The 16172-nt window shown below is 29.8% G+C and overlaps 1 protein-coding gene across 2 annotated transcripts in view; it reads right to left on the bottom strand.

The window, feature by feature from the left end:
* The window catches only part of LOC118187603 (uncharacterized), a 934081-nt gene that overhangs the window by 614225 nt on the left and 303684 nt on the right, over nt 1–16172 (bottom strand). For both annotated transcript variants that reach the window (XM_085808399.1, XM_085808398.1), the window contains exon 4: nt 2211–2278. The gene's annotated coding sequence lies outside the window, so the exon portion shown is untranslated. The remainder of the gene's footprint in view (nt 1–2210; nt 2279–16172) is intronic.

Here is a 16172-nt window from a genome sequence, read left to right as displayed (position 1 = left end):
AAACGTCAATTCCAAGAAATGTATTTACTGGGCTATCGGAAATTCTCGAGGCGAAAGCTGACTGTGTGGTGCGGCATCACAAGCACATTCATTCTCAGTCTGCACTTCTTCGAAGGAATTATTTTCATATGTATGAAAACATGCTACATCACAAGTGCTGGATACACAGCAATGTTACAGAATTACGTAATTCTAGAATTGCAGGAGCGAAATGTCAATAATGACGATGTAAGTATGCAAGAAGCGTTTCTTCACATGTCGCCACAATGTGTTCAGAAAATGCTGCAACTGCCGTTTGGAGATATAGTACTTTTCCGCAACTTTGCAGTTTTGTACCCACTGTGTTGCGATCCCCCGAAATCAAGCCGATAGATTTCTGTTCTGGGTTTACCTGAAATCTATTGCTTAAGCATAAAATCTAAGATATTTGTCAGAACTGAAAGGCGCTATGAAATGTGAAGTTAAACAGTTTCCTCCTGCAATGTTACTTTCGTCATTGTTATCAACAATCTACTTACTGCAATGCCTTATTCTCTGCGAAAGTGAGAACTCTGAAAACTTGTAATTTTAATATAAGTTTATCTTTTCGTCATATGTGTATCGTTCGAACATCAATTAATGTTTTTCAGTTCGTTGATCGATTTGCGCAGGAAAAAAGTTGGCGTTGGCATGCAAAAGTTTCGAAGTTTTTCACTGTCACCCTAATCGGGAGAGCTATATTTTTTAAATCACCATGATCTTAATCGCATAGCTTCAAATAACAATATCTGAAATTTTATTTCGATTGATTAAGCGGATATATATATCGAGGATATATATTGGTTGAGCGGATATATATATCGTCTAGTGATTCATATTGCGAGGAAGTTTAGTTATAACCATCCTGTGCATATTATTATGTTTTGTACTAAAATAATTCAGGCATATGCATTGATACACTCAACAAAATCCAATTTAAAAAGGAACTTATGCAAAAATACGCTTTTGCGGCTACACTACTAATGTTTAACAACATAATACAAATTTCTGCATGAGTATTAACCTTAGTTTATTAATCTTGGTTGCTTGATTATTATCCCTATTCACGTACTGATTGATTTAAGAAAACGTTTGAGTGTTTTAAATGTTTTAGTTTCAATAGAGTAAAATATTTTTATTGTTGCTCATTTTTCTAAACAAATGCTATTTTCCTCTTAAATGCAAGTGGATGTAAACTGACAATTTTAAAAATTGAGCTTGAATTAGAAGAATTCTTTATGGCATCCTCATGCATTACGACATTACGAATCAAAGTTTCTTTCTTTTTAAGTGCGGTTTCTTACAAGATAATTGTTCCTTTGAACTTAATACAAATTTTATACAAATGGCATCATCATTATTTAAAAAGAAATATTGAAATACCTAATACATCGCTGAATTGGTGTTATTAATTTTTTCTTGAGTAATTTCCGTTTATGTTTCGCCTAACTGAAGTTTTCTTAAAATCCGTCATATAAAAATTTTCTGTAAATTAAAGGGTGAGTGATTATATTTCTTGGAAAATAATTTGAACAGGAAAATTTACCAGCTACTTCCGTGTCTTATATTTATGGTCTGGTGGATCATAACTTAAGAAATATACAGAAATAACAGAAAGAAATTAGTACTAGACTCATAATTTTTCTGCAACAGGATATAAAAATGTGCATCAAAATGATCCTAGATTTCGACCAGATAATAGGTACATTTCAAACGCATTCCTCCAAAATATGAGAGATCATCCATCATGCTCTTTGTAGGTAATTAGGAATACTTTCACAAGAATGAATATTTCTTTTCTTTATCTTTATGAAGTACATTTTACTCTTTTAAAAGAAGATATGTATCTGTTTCTTGTGTTTTGAAAGTGAATGTCTCGAATAATTTTTCTCCCCAGTTTTATAATAAAAAGAGAAATACTTTCCCTCAGAATGTTTTCCCCCAATTTGGGTTTTGAAATTCTACACCTTTTCCCACGTTTGTTTGACTACAGCTAAATGGCTCGTTATTATTTGCAACTAAAGTAAACTATTTTTACTATAAAGAAATAGAACAGCTTCAGACCTATAATATAAGGATACCAGACTGTCATCAGTTTTTCTTTTTATAAGAATACAGAAAACAAATTACTAATATAGAAGTATTAAAATTGTAAAATTTGACGTATGATTGTGGGAAGAAGGTTTACTCACGATAAAGATGCTAAGTCCTGAAGGAATGTGGGCATCAATCATCAAAAGGTAATCTTCCAGTAGAAAATCTGTGAAGATACGATGAAAAAAATGATAAAATTAATTATTAATTAATTAATGACTGACAAAATTAATTAATTAATTAATGACAAAATTAATCATTGCTTCTTTTTTTCTTTTTTTGTATTCTTAAACAAAATACAATGTTTTGAAAGCAATTAAATTCAAATTTAGTGTGCTAAAACTGAATACGAAAATACGAAAAATAAATACCAATAAAATATGAAAACATCGTTCTTGAAAACTCTTTCAAGTAAAATGAAATAAAGTTTTAAGATTTAATTTTTTGTAAATCATGAACATCAAAACAATTCATTTTTGGTTAAACACTAAAAATAGCCGCTTTAAAAATGCTTAAACTGCACACTGATGCATCAAATTTGCGAAATAAATTGTAAATTCTAGAAGCATAAAATAAGCGTATGTAAGTAAAGAAGTTTTAAAAGCATGTTCATTAACATTGCAATAATGATGTATGTTAAAAATAAATTTGATTTAAATGATGATAATTAAGCAAACAGTAATAATTTTATGAATGAGACCGACTTTAATGGAAGCGACTGTACATAAAATAATATACAGAAAATAACATCTGTATATGTGTTGCTAACTCAATGTACTTCTATGCTGCATATGATTTAGTAATAGGATACTAACCATGCTGTACATGAGTTAGTAATAGCAGATTAACTATGTTGCACATGGGTTAAAAGTATGAATTTTAATCTTTAGACTGTGTTAAACTGTTTAAGAGAAAATACAATTTTCATAAATCATACATTAGAAAGCATGCATCATAATCCACATATTAGGATATTAATTCTGGAAGTGAATGTAAAATAATTAGAAGCAATTACCACATAATTACATTTAAAAAAATTACTCTTCGCTTAGGTTATTTTTCAAGCCATAAGAAGGTTAGGTTATTTTAAGCCATTAGAAACCATAAAAACGTTTACAGAAAATGAGAACATTTGCCATGAAAACATTTGTAGCCATAAGAGCTATGAACGGAGCTGCCGTTTTCATTTTATATCTAGGTGAATTGTCCGTACCTAACGAAATTTTAACAGGAATGTCTCATTTAAAAGGAAAGAATTTTATATTACAGGAATTGCTGCAGATGTACAGTAATGATGGAGATATTCCTCAAACATATTTTACATTCATATTTGTGTTAGTCTCCAGCATTTTTTATGTTTACTATATTGCATTTTTATTTACTGATTAATTTAATTTTTTTATATATTCTAAGACCACTTCTCGTATTTAAAACATGTTTTTCCAATGCATTTTATGCAAATTGACCATTATATTAATTAGACTAACGATCATTCTTTTTTTATGTCTTGCAATTTCTTTTCCCTAAACTATAGGAAAAAAATCAACGTGAGTTTCCAAATGCAGTTCAAAAAACGCAAAATCGGGAAAGGAATTTCATTAACAAAAGAATTTTAAAAACTCAATAACGACTACTTTGCATCTAAGACTTTGATTCCACTTAAATGAATTGTTCTTCCAAGAACTGAAAATGTTTGGTTATTAATATAAATGTAATGTTAATACGTCATAGAAATAAGTGCCCGATTGTTTGGAGATTGCTTAAAAAGCGATAACATTAAGAAAGCTGATTATTTAATGAGCTTTTATCTTAAAATGTGGAAGTCTAGTACCATCAATTCAATTAGAAGGAATTTGTAAAAGGGAATAAACCAAATCAAAAACACAATGCTTTCAAGAGTCCATACCGTTAGTTAAAGAACAATGAACAATTTTCTCATGTTAATTTCATCCTATAAAGCATTAGAAACATCTTAACCATTAAATATATATTATTGATACTGTTAATTAAAAACTATATTTTCAATTTTAAATTTTACTTTACTTTGTTTTAAAAATCAGTTTTCAAAGCAATAATTGTCAATAGAAGTTCAGTGTTACCTTTGTTACTTCGGTTACTCTTACTTAAGTTATGAGAAGTAAAATGATGAAAAGCTTGGATATTTTCATGTTGTTTCTAAATTATTTGAAATCAATAATAATTTTTCAAAATTGTTTGAAAATGAATGTAGTGTTCAAAGAAATTTAATGCTGTATAAAGCATTATTTCAGTCAAGCACAATTAAAGTTCAAAGGCATTATTAAAAATAATAAGAAAAATGTATTAATTAAATTAGAAATCAAAATTCTCTAAAATTTGTCTGAGAAACAAATGTAAGATTAGTTTCATCAAATGTATGGACCTACATGGCAAAACATAGGTTTTGTTTAAATTCATATCTTCAGCAGTAACTTGCGAAATTTAATTACAAGCCGTATGGTTTAATATATTTTGATGAAAACAGTGCTGTTTTCTTGGAACAAGTCTTAGAAGAGCCAAAAATAATTCTCTTGCCTCTGGATTTATCTGTATAACATCAGAGTGTTTTTCTCTGAATGCTTAATTGCTTTACCTCGCCACTCAACGTAGCATGTTTACAATATCTGCTTCTAAAATCACCTTGTGTAATGGACAATTTTTGTGCTAGTTGCTGTTAATTAAATTGAAATCTTCCTTTATTCCTGGCATTTATTAAATCATAAAGCAAAAACAGAAAAACAAATGCAAACACGTTTCTTAAATTTATTTGAATATTTAATTAAAAAAGGGAATACTGCCTCGAACAATTACTGAATTTATATTGGATGTGTCGGCTATTCTCTATGCTTTAAGTAAAATGGAACACACGGAATGAAAGGAAAGAAATTAAGACTTCATTATCAAAAGCGTTAAAACTGCATTCTGCAATTTCAAAGCAAGTTTTAAGTGAATAAAATGATTAAATTGAAGTAATTTTTAGAATTACGTTTTGTTTCATAAAATTTTACTCGAATACATAATTTCTGTTGGTTATTAAATTCAGCAACTGAACACTAAAATAAGATAATTATTATGGAAAGGAGGAAAATAGGATTTATAAAGCTTTAACACAATATATTTTTACTACGTACTTCTTAAAATTTAAAAAGGAAACATTTCAATCGGCATTAATTTTGTATCTGGAAATGTGATAATTGTTATAGGCTTTTCTCATTAATCACTTCTATTAGATGTTTAAATATTATTGTAAAATATAGATACATGGTAGGAAAGAAAGTATCACATGCATTTGTAATAGAAGAGAAAATAAAAACGGACATTCATTACTTAATTTTATACTGAAGTAGAACGCCGAAAAAATTGAGCGGGCCTAAAATTATTTTCCAGGGAATTCATTTTTCATTTTACTATGCACTAAAGAAGAAATAATAATGAATTAACATATATTCGTTAGTCATCGAACCTAGTTATATATCTAGTTATATCCTAAGTTATATACGGGGTTTAACAATTCAGTTACAAATTCAACCAATGGTTCGATGACTATACACCTCTTCGCGGTGTATAACCTTAGCATCCTATGAAGCTACCGTAGCATATACCTTAGCAGCCTATGAAGTGGGTACGGCCTTTTCCACTTTTCTCATAATATGTGTCAGGTAAACCTATGATGAAATGCAAACTAAAATACAGTAGATTATCTGTAACAGAAATATCCTTTACACGGACTATGCAGTTAAAGACAGGAAATTCAAAAGAATGTAGTTCAGTGGAAAAATAGAACATTGCTCAGATATACGTATATTTGGATTGAGAGGACACTTTACGAATGCGGAGTTTTTTTTTTCCCTTGTAATTATTTTGGGAAAATAATTTCAAATTAAGTGTAACTATATTAATAATAACAATGAGATATGAGACAGGTCAACTATTTGACAAATACGGCAATAGACAGGAATGCATATACTTCAGCATTTGTGCTTACTTATTAAAGCTGTCGCAGTAGCATTTGTTCCGTACAAGACTAGTACTTATACTGTATTATTAGACAATTAATTGATTAAAGATGTGCTTCATATTTCAGGTATTCCGAGATTTGTCGTTTCGTTAGCCTCTTGTTATTTTTTTTAAAGTATGGTAAGCCTGTATACTTCTTTTGGGATACTTCGAGAAATAAATTCAAATGAAAGAAAGTGAATAGAAGAAATGCTTTTTTGAAGATTTAAGATATTTAAGATAATCCTTTATAACCCAATATCCGAAAAATAAAGGATTTGTCAAGAACAGAAAGAATTGCTCTGAAATATTATCAAATATCGCTATACTGGAAAAGAGGATGTTGCTGATTGTATCTTTAAAGGATAAGAAAAATAAGAACATTGTTACGAACGTTCGGCCTAATATTTGCAAAAATCACTTGCTGTAAGATTGCTTCAATTACAAATTAAAAATTTTTGTGCTTTAGGTGCATAATGCGTCTGTGAAATATATGATTTTCTTTTTATAAATAAAAAACGGCAAGAAAATGAGTAAACTCAAGTAAGTTCATTTAAAACTTTTAAATTTCATTTTGTATCACTGCAGGAAAACTTATTTATGTATGTTACAATTAATTTGATAAAGAAAAGTTAAGAATAAATACCTCAAAAAGGTTAAAAATTTTAAACAACTCTAGAATACCTTAGTTAATACAATTAAATTAATTACGAAGCAGTTAAGGGATGCAGGGTTCTTATATGACCTTAAAATTACTCTGTGTGCCTGTAATTACTGTAAAGAGCTTGATGGAAGAGTAAACGCGTCTCTGCTTGATAGAAAAAAAATTAGCAGCTATGAACTAAAGGTTATAGCTTAGAGAAATACCAGTGGTCGTTATATTTTAAGAGTTTCTTGTCTCAAAAATTTAATTTATGCTTATCAAAAATCAGCATTCTTGAGCTATGCCATTCATTTCATACCGAAAGAGAGGGCTGGAAAGGTGTATTAAAAAGCATTTACCTTAATCCTTGATGATTTGATAGTTTCTCAACAATATAGTCCCCACCCTCTTAGCTACATTACAAACAAGAAAGCAAACCTGAGATTTTTTTTGTGTTTGCGAAAAAAAGAATATTAACGAGCGATCAACTCATTTAGTTTTTCAGCGCTTGAGACGTTTTTTGTCACTATTTTTTTTTTTTTTTTTTTTTTTTTGCAGCAATTTTTCCCAAGCATAATGCTTGCGTTAAAAATGAGGCATATGATTTAGCTAGTTTCATCAAAGCATGTGAACGATAAAAAATATATTATGTTTGTAAGAGACGAAATTATCCGCGCATCAAATCCCAGCCAGTGTTAATTATTTTTTTTTTTTTTCATACTTAGAACCTATGCTGTGAGCGTTTTTCAAGCTCTGTTTTAGGAAAAAATTACAAAGGATGCTTTGTGAATATATCGACATAGATATTTTTAATGTCACGATTATCTAAGCGTAAAACGTCTCTTTATAACCGACTTTCACCTTACCCTTCTTAAATGCTTATTAAATAATATACCTTTAGATATTACCCAAACAACTTATTGTTTGACGGTTCTTGGGCTTAAATTATGTCGAACTTAATATACTGGCAAGGTGACTGAAATTTAGGGAAGTAGAACCTTTCTCATTATGGCGCAGCTGTAATTATCCGACCATGTTTCTTGAGCTGTAAATATAACTAGGTTCCGCAAGACAAACTAATACAAAGGAAGTAAAGGCCTCGCTGAACGAATAGGTGAAGTGCAAATATAAAGAGAATAAGAAAAAATGATGCAAATGGTTTCAATATATAAAATATTAAAAGAAAAAATGAACCTCTCTGGACTTTCTAGTATTTGCAGACAAAAGTAATCTTTACAATTAAAAAATAAATATAAAGAGAATTTTAAATAGATTTCGTGAATCATCGATACGGTAATACAAACTAGTAGTTATTGAAAATACGGTACGCATTAAGATTTAGAATAATAAAGCTGCATTTATTTTCGTTTTATTCATTTTTTGTTTTAACTAAAAAACAGAGGAAATTTTAGTAATAGTCAAAGCCTAAACCAAGAGCAGGCTTTTGGTAAGCTTTGTTTCAAACTGAAATATACTAAACTAACTTTTTAAAATCAGCCTCTACCTCCTGCCAACATACAGTACATAGGTAAGGGATATAATGTTTTCGGCCCAGAACTTCGACAGCGATTTTTCAGTGAATAAGTACGAATTAGAATCCCCACAACATGTTTTCAGAATTTTTACAATTATGTCTGTGAGTTTGCATGTTTGTGATTTTTTTTTCATCCAGGATAACACTTATAACAAACTTCGGTGTTTCATTACTTAAATTTTCTGCATTTTCATAAAGAATTGATTGGAGCTGGACAAACTGGACAAACCCAAGTCATAGTTTTCAGGAGGTACGATAGCTTAATGGACAAACGGAAGTGATAGTTTACTTAAAGCTTATAAGAGTTTCTAAAGAAAATATGTATAAAATTACAATCTGAAACTTTTCAGCTTACTTATTTAAGACTTTTATACCAGTGGAAACAATATATTATATTTAAAACTGATAAACCAGAAGTGATACTTTACTTAAAGCTGTGAACAGAATTTTGTAAAAAAAGTATATTATGGTATAATCCAAAAACTTTAGAAGTTGGTATTTAGAATAGGTAAATGATTGAAACTAACATATTACATTTGTAAGCACCAAATCTTTTCTTGGAATTATGGAGAATAATCTCATTGGGAAGACATACTCTCGTTATGAAGCACTTAAATGTGTTAGCCTCTGTCTCAAATTTGTGTCCGTTTCACTCTTGTGTCGAATCATTTTTCAAATAAAAGGTGCTACCACCAAACGAAGACTCCAGAGGAAAAACCACTTATGTCGACTGACAGGAATTCTTAGAAAAATAATTTCTTAGTTTGTGTAATTTCATCGATAAGGAAAATATAGTTAAAAATCCTACAAATATTTTGTAATAAACTTTCAAACTTTATCTTAACGAAAATTTTATTATAAACAAACTAAAAATGTATACAAAATATAAGAAGAGAAACTAATTTTTCATTTTTTAGGAGACTTAAGTTCTTTCTTTTCACAGTTTCTTATGTTAATATTGGGAACACAAATATTCTTCGCCGTCATAATTGGTCCTTCCTCGAACGAAGTTTTTTTGTCATTTAACGTTTCAGGTTTGGAATCAGTTTTCCTTACCTTCAACAAGATTTGTGGAAGCATATCAGTATCTGCTTCCAATGTATTACAAAGATTATAAGAGTTCTGTCTTAGGTAACCGAATCCAGTGTTAAAGTTATAATTAAAAATATACATGAGTTTATCATACTGCACAGGATTATTCATTTTGTATATGTTGTGCAAATTGGTAATGTTTAGCTCTTCCGGCAGGTATGATTTCTTACTCCTTTTTAAGAAATAATGAGACTTACTCCGCTTGAGTAAACTGATAAATTCGGTTAATTTTGCATTAGATACTTAGAAATAGTTTCCTCAAGCATCGCATGTTTTTGTTTTGTATGTTTTTCTTTGTAGTTTACTGGAGCTTTTCCGTCATTGGCTAAAGCTTCTCTTATTTTTCGACACAGTTTTTTGTAATGCAGTGGAACGAAGCAGAGAATTTTAGATAATATTCCACGGCATTACATGGTACGTATTTGAAACAACGTACTCGAAAAAAATGAGTCACATTTGAGGAAATCGGTCTAAGAAAATCGTAAACGATAACGTCGGCGAATCACGGACAAGAAGTTATAAGACCAGAGAGATAATTATTTATGGTATTATAATTTCCAAGTTCCATAAAAGTTTTGAGAATTCCTTGTTTTTCTCTATCACAAATCAAAGAAAAACACCGATAAGGATCTAACACAGTATAGGTGTTGTTGTTATTGGATTCCCCTTATTTTCTTCCTCTTCTTTGTAGAAAACTCGGCCGCTGAATTGGAGCCTGCACTAGAATCTTCATTTCCATGTTCGCAAGCTCTAGTGAAGAACTGCTGGAAGGAACCAACAGGCTGTCTTTACAAGAGACAAAAACGAACAGGAATAGGGATAGGAACTTATAAAGGAAGTTGAAAATAAATTCTTCTGGCGTGCGGACATTTTTTTTTCTCTTCCAGTGCGCAAAATCCTTTGTCAATTTCAGTTATGGACATGGATACTTGTACTTCTGAAGCATTTCATTATGTAGAAACTTTTCCTATTGAGAATTATTACTTCAGTTTCCCCCATGGAGTCTTCAAAGCACATTCATAATGCATCTAATGTTTTCCTGAAGAGTAGGAATAGTATTTTATTTCTTTCATTTATATAATTGTTTCCTTCTTTTTTGACCTAATGTGATAGTTCTTTCAGATGGCCATGAAAGAACCTCTTAATTAAATTGCCTTTACGAATATGCCACAAAAAGGTTTCGTTTCCTAATATTGGGATTATAACAGAAATGTTTCTGTCACCGGTAAAAATTTCAGATCACTTCTCATTAAAATATACTACTGAAATCAGACTTGACTGTCATCCCATAGAGGGTATTGTGAACCCTTTATAATGCACCCAAGCAGGGTCTCTGAGGATATTAATCTTCTGTAGAGGTGGTCGTTTAAGAGAAAACGGCTGTTACTGCATTATTATTACTGATTTTTATGATGAATCAACTTATTTAAGAAACTTTGAATCTTGTATTCTTTAATAAAATAAACTATTAACGCAGAATGACTGTAAATCGATTTAATTATGCCATTGCATTGATATTATAAATATAAGTAGGGAATAATGCAGCAAACTATAAATAAAATTAAAAGGTTTTTGTTTGATTTACTGAAACACACTAACTGAGTAATGTTTCAAAATATAGGATATAGATATTTCTTCTGATGCAAACAAATTTTACAAACTTTACATTAACAATGTGTTATTAATTCGAACACAAAACGCTGCTCTTAAAATTCCTCATAATTTCTGGAATCCTTTGCGACAGATAAGCAGCAATATCTTAAAAAAATAGATATCTTTATCTAAGTTAATCACGCAGTATTTACAGGAAAAAGTTAGATAGCTTGAAATGGCAGCTTGCAATGCGAACGCACTGATTGCAGTAACAACAAAAATTAGGAAAAGAGTACATTGCCGTCACTTGAAAATTGATATATTTCACAGCAGCTCAAATATGAAGGGATTAGAAATATGGCAAATTATTCAAAGACAATTACTTCATAATACATATCAAACATCTGTATTACTGTACGCTAAATTAAAAATTAACTGATTTCTGTAAAAAATAATTTTGCTGTATAATAAGAACCGAACGTGTGACTCTTCGATTTATGAAGTATACAAAATACTTAATTTTGATAATGAAATTATATAGGCGGTAAGTCAACACATATTTAGTCTTCATTGATTTAAGAAGTGGTGATCTTACAGAATACTATTACAATCTACTATAGTTAAATATTTATGCTTTTAAAAACATTAGTCACTTTTAGAGGCCGTCACTAAAAGTGTTTCACAGAGTTTGTTAATTTTTGAAACTGCTTTATGGTCGCAGTCATTTTATATTTAATAATATTATAAGAAGATTTCCCTATGCTGCAACGATGTTAGCTAAGTTAATTTGATAAAGAGCATTAAGATTAAAACAAATAAAAAAAGTAAATGTCCCAGTAGACGAACAAAAAAGCAACTCATGGACTCTTTAGAAGATAATGGATTGTTGTAATGCACGAAATGTAACGAAAGGGCTTTCGAAGGAATAAGAAATGGTGGTATTCAGAGATACTGAAGATCTTGGTAATTTCGCAATGAATGTTTTAAGATTTTCTGCTTCCAAGCTCCCAAGGCTTCTGAAATATGAGCCCACAACTTGATTTAAAATATAGATTTAAAATGGCTAAACAATGATTTTTTTACTTCCATAAACTTTAAAATTGCTAAACATTAGAATTATAGAAACCATCAGACTTATAAAACACTAATTTAGGTGCAAATATTGTGCAGGGGTAAATTTTCTTTCAAAACACACCTTTCATTAACAGCGAAACATAATGTCAAATTTCGAAGCGCATAAAAATGTAGATAACCTAGGACTAGAAAGAAAACTGGTTCCTTTCTTTATCCCTGGTAGTTTGCAAGCATCAGAAATGCAGAACTTCCGAAGCTAAACTTGTTTGTGTTTTCATTAGCATAATCAACTAAAATTAGTCGATCGAAGAATCTCATTTTCAGCAAAGTAGATTAAATGGCAAATAGAACAGATGAGTTTACAATAATGATTGGGCCTAGAAAATTGTAACGACTTCTGATGAAGAACATGGAAAAATTTTTCGTCCCAGGATTCTCCAAGTTCCAAAATAAAGAGCAAGAGAGAGTCAGTTAATCAATATGTTTCATCTTAGATTTGGGTCACAGTGATCAGTGACTTTGTAAAGCGTCTCTCTATTTTTGATATTTTATTCTTCGTTATTCAGCAGAATCTCTGGATCGAAACAGAAAGGAAATCTCATCAGTGATGCAGGGAGACTCAAAAGATAGTGATTCTTTTTAGTTCTAAAAATGATACTCCTTTGTTTGATTTTCTTTTTAAGAAGCATTATTACATTATAGAATCGAAGAAGATTTTGATCGAATTACGATTGGCTGAGAATTTTAATGTTCAAACTTGGAAAACCTCAATCAATCTGCGAAACCTTTTTGTTTCATTTACACTTTGTTCGTACCAGTCACCAAAAGTGGCCATTTATCTGATAAGATTGTGTACAACATAAATTCAGGAGAGAGGGAAATGATAGTTGAAATGGACTAATTTTTAAACTCTTCCTTCCCATCAGCAGTTTGATAAGGATTCAGACATTTGGAAAATCAAAACTAATCTATTCTTTGTCTATTTCTGTTAAAAGTTACCCTTATGTTGAAGCAATATAACTGTTGTTCTCCGGAAAAAATTAACATTTTGGAAATGTGACTATTTAATTTGCATATAATAACAACTCAACACATGCGGAGCAATATTAAATAAAGTGGAATAAAATTTATATTTCGTAATTTTTTGATAAATGCTACGCAAATCAGAGCTAATAATATTTAAATCAGTATTTGCGATTTTAGTTTCTGTTTTCACCAATTTTTTTATTATGCTAAATATAAAAGTAATTTTTTTAGGCTAAGATGCTTTTATACTTCAAAAAACCTTTAATGAATATATTAGAGTTAATTAATTAATTTTATAAAACCCATTCCATCATTCCAAAATACAACTTCTGTGTTAGGTAGCCATTAATAAGGGTAAGGTAATTTATATAGGTATGTATGAACCATTATATGTAATTTATTTAACGTGCATGCTTATAAGCTAAACTTCCTATTGCTCCCGCATTAAGCAAAAAAGTGTTCGGAATAATTATCTAAGATTAATATTTGAAGGAAAGGGAAAAATTTGTGAGAAATTCGGGTTTCTGATGCAGTTAATCCGAGTGTTAAAAGTGAATGTCTGAAGAAAATTGAAAACTTTATAATTTAATGGAGGAAGACCTTTTTCGATGAAAAGGTAAAACAATCGTGTTCATTAGGAAAAATTTCTGATGTTCAAGGTTTTTGAAACACTCCAAGGAAGGAAGCTATGTGATTTTATTAGACGAAGGCCTTCTAAATAAAATGATTAGAAAGTTCTGCAGAACAATAAGAAAAAAGTGAAGATGAACCAGAAATAGCAACGAGAGATACCACATAAAAACAAAATATGTAGACAAGAATACTTGGATAAAGAAATTGAGCTGGAGTTTAATGACATTAGAGCTTCGTACAAGGATGGTTACTATGTAAAATAACGACAGCAGAAAAAGCACATATAGTACATATATATATGTATGTATAATTCCTACTCTCATATATATATTCTTGCTGGCATATATATATATATATATATATATATATATATATATATATACACGTTCTAAATAAGTTTAAAAATCTAGGTATATTTCATAGCTATTTTAATTGTCTTTCCTACTATGCTGTACGAATATATGAACAATTAACTTCCTTTACAATACATAAAAATTGCTTGGGATTATCCATATTCTGGTTATCGTGCATGCCTGCTACGTTAATTAACACAGATAATTCCGAGCATTCATGTCCAAACATTTCTACAAGAATTTGGTAATGACTTTGATGAAACTCAAAAGTATATAAGAAATGTAATTTAAATATAAAAACAGTGAAAGAAATTAATGAAATAAGCTTTTTTGAAAAAAAAAGCAAAGTGAAATACAATATATCAATTGAATATCAATTGTAACTAACATAAATGTCATAGAAATATCTCGTATTTCAATTACTCTAAATCATTTTCTTCAGAAATTAAGCAAGAAAATTCTTTCATTTATATTTCCATTTGTAAGCCAAGCACGAACTTTACTTAAAAGGCAAAAATAGAGAGTGATAGCTTTCATTAGCGTTTACAGGAACAGATTTACTGGTGACATATGAATGACAAAAACAGATAGATTAAGAACTTAAAATAGGATAAATTGAAATCTGGATTATTAGAAAATTATCGAGAAAGGCATATCCATTTTTGAGCGAAGCCATAAAATATTTAAACCTGTTACCTTTATATTAATAGAAATTCAGAACTTATATTCACAGAATTATAATAATTGTTTTGAAAACTACATTTTTTTAACATGTATTAAATACAAGCTAAGTCAACTAGTTAGGAAATATTATGTTTACAATTAGAATAAGTATACTATTTTTTATCTCCTTCTGAGAGAAACTTAAATATATTTTTGTTGAACGAAAAGGCTTGAATAAGAAAAAAAGAAACATCGGTTAAATAAACAATCTAAAATCCCATTTGAACAAAGCAGTTAAAAATATATATCTTAATCCGGTACGTAATGTTTCTTGAAATATAACAAATATTTTCGTTATTAGATTCTTTGCTATATACATGATAACAGAAAGCTCTAGTTATCTGTATCATATTAAAATAATTTGGTATATATAAAATATTTTGTATTAATTCATTTATAAAAATTAATTTTTATTAGCAAAAAATTAAAAAAAGAACTTCAAGGAAAAAGACGATTCTGTATACAAAAACTAAACTAACATTAGTAATCAAGTCGAAAAGCAGGCATCACGATCAAAGTTTCAAAAATATATGAAGCTAAAAATCTGAGCTACCCAAAATATGCTACGAGGATTAAAGTATAGATATCCATCTTATGAATGCTGTTACCAATAGACACAGGATGCAAGAGATACAATGATCCCCAGCAAGCTATGCGAATTAATAAAATCATAGCATGATGTATATGAAGAACTGCTTTAATTAACAGAATGCTCACTGAAAATAAAACTAGATCTGTACGCCTTCTAAAAACAGGATTAAGATCAGCTCTGTTATTATTAAGCTTAACACTGTCACACATCACTCTAAAGACCTACTGCTTTGATCCTTAAACAATGGACCAGTGCAGCTGGTCTCATACAGGAAAAAAATGAATTAACGTGGTAATTTGTTTCCAAGAGTTGAAAGTTGCATGGTAGTAGATTGTTGATGTATATTCAATGAAGAAATGAATCATTTAATGTCGATTTGTTTTGCGGTCGGTATCAGTTTGTCAGTATGTTTGCGAGAAGATCATGAACTATTTACTTTAGGTTTTCGTGTGTGCAAGGCTGCATGTTATGGCTCACGAATACGTTGTATAATTGCTCGATGCTTTATGGCAGGTGGAAGTATATCAACATTAGTAGTGAACTTTCTGCGTCAGATGTAGTCAGGGGTGTATGTCAGACTTGTTCAGTTATGAAAAATATGCATATAATTTATTTACACTAAACAAGCACACTGTGCGTAATGTGTAACGTATACGATATTTCTCTCAAGCCTAATGACATAGATTTTCCTTAACATTTCTCTACCCTCAAACATTCAGTCTCTCAGCAATTTTATATAACCGTCCATACTCAGTTCAATATTATTAATTCATAAAATATTTT

Source organism: Stegodyphus dumicola, chromosome X1, assembly GCF_044657685.1.
Source record: "Stegodyphus dumicola isolate Sdum_Otavi_A_Nest chromosome X1, ASM4465768v1".
NCBI lineage: Eukaryota > Metazoa > Arthropoda > Arachnida > Araneae > Eresidae > Stegodyphus > Stegodyphus dumicola.
This window is presented reverse-complemented; position numbering and strand designations above follow the sequence as displayed.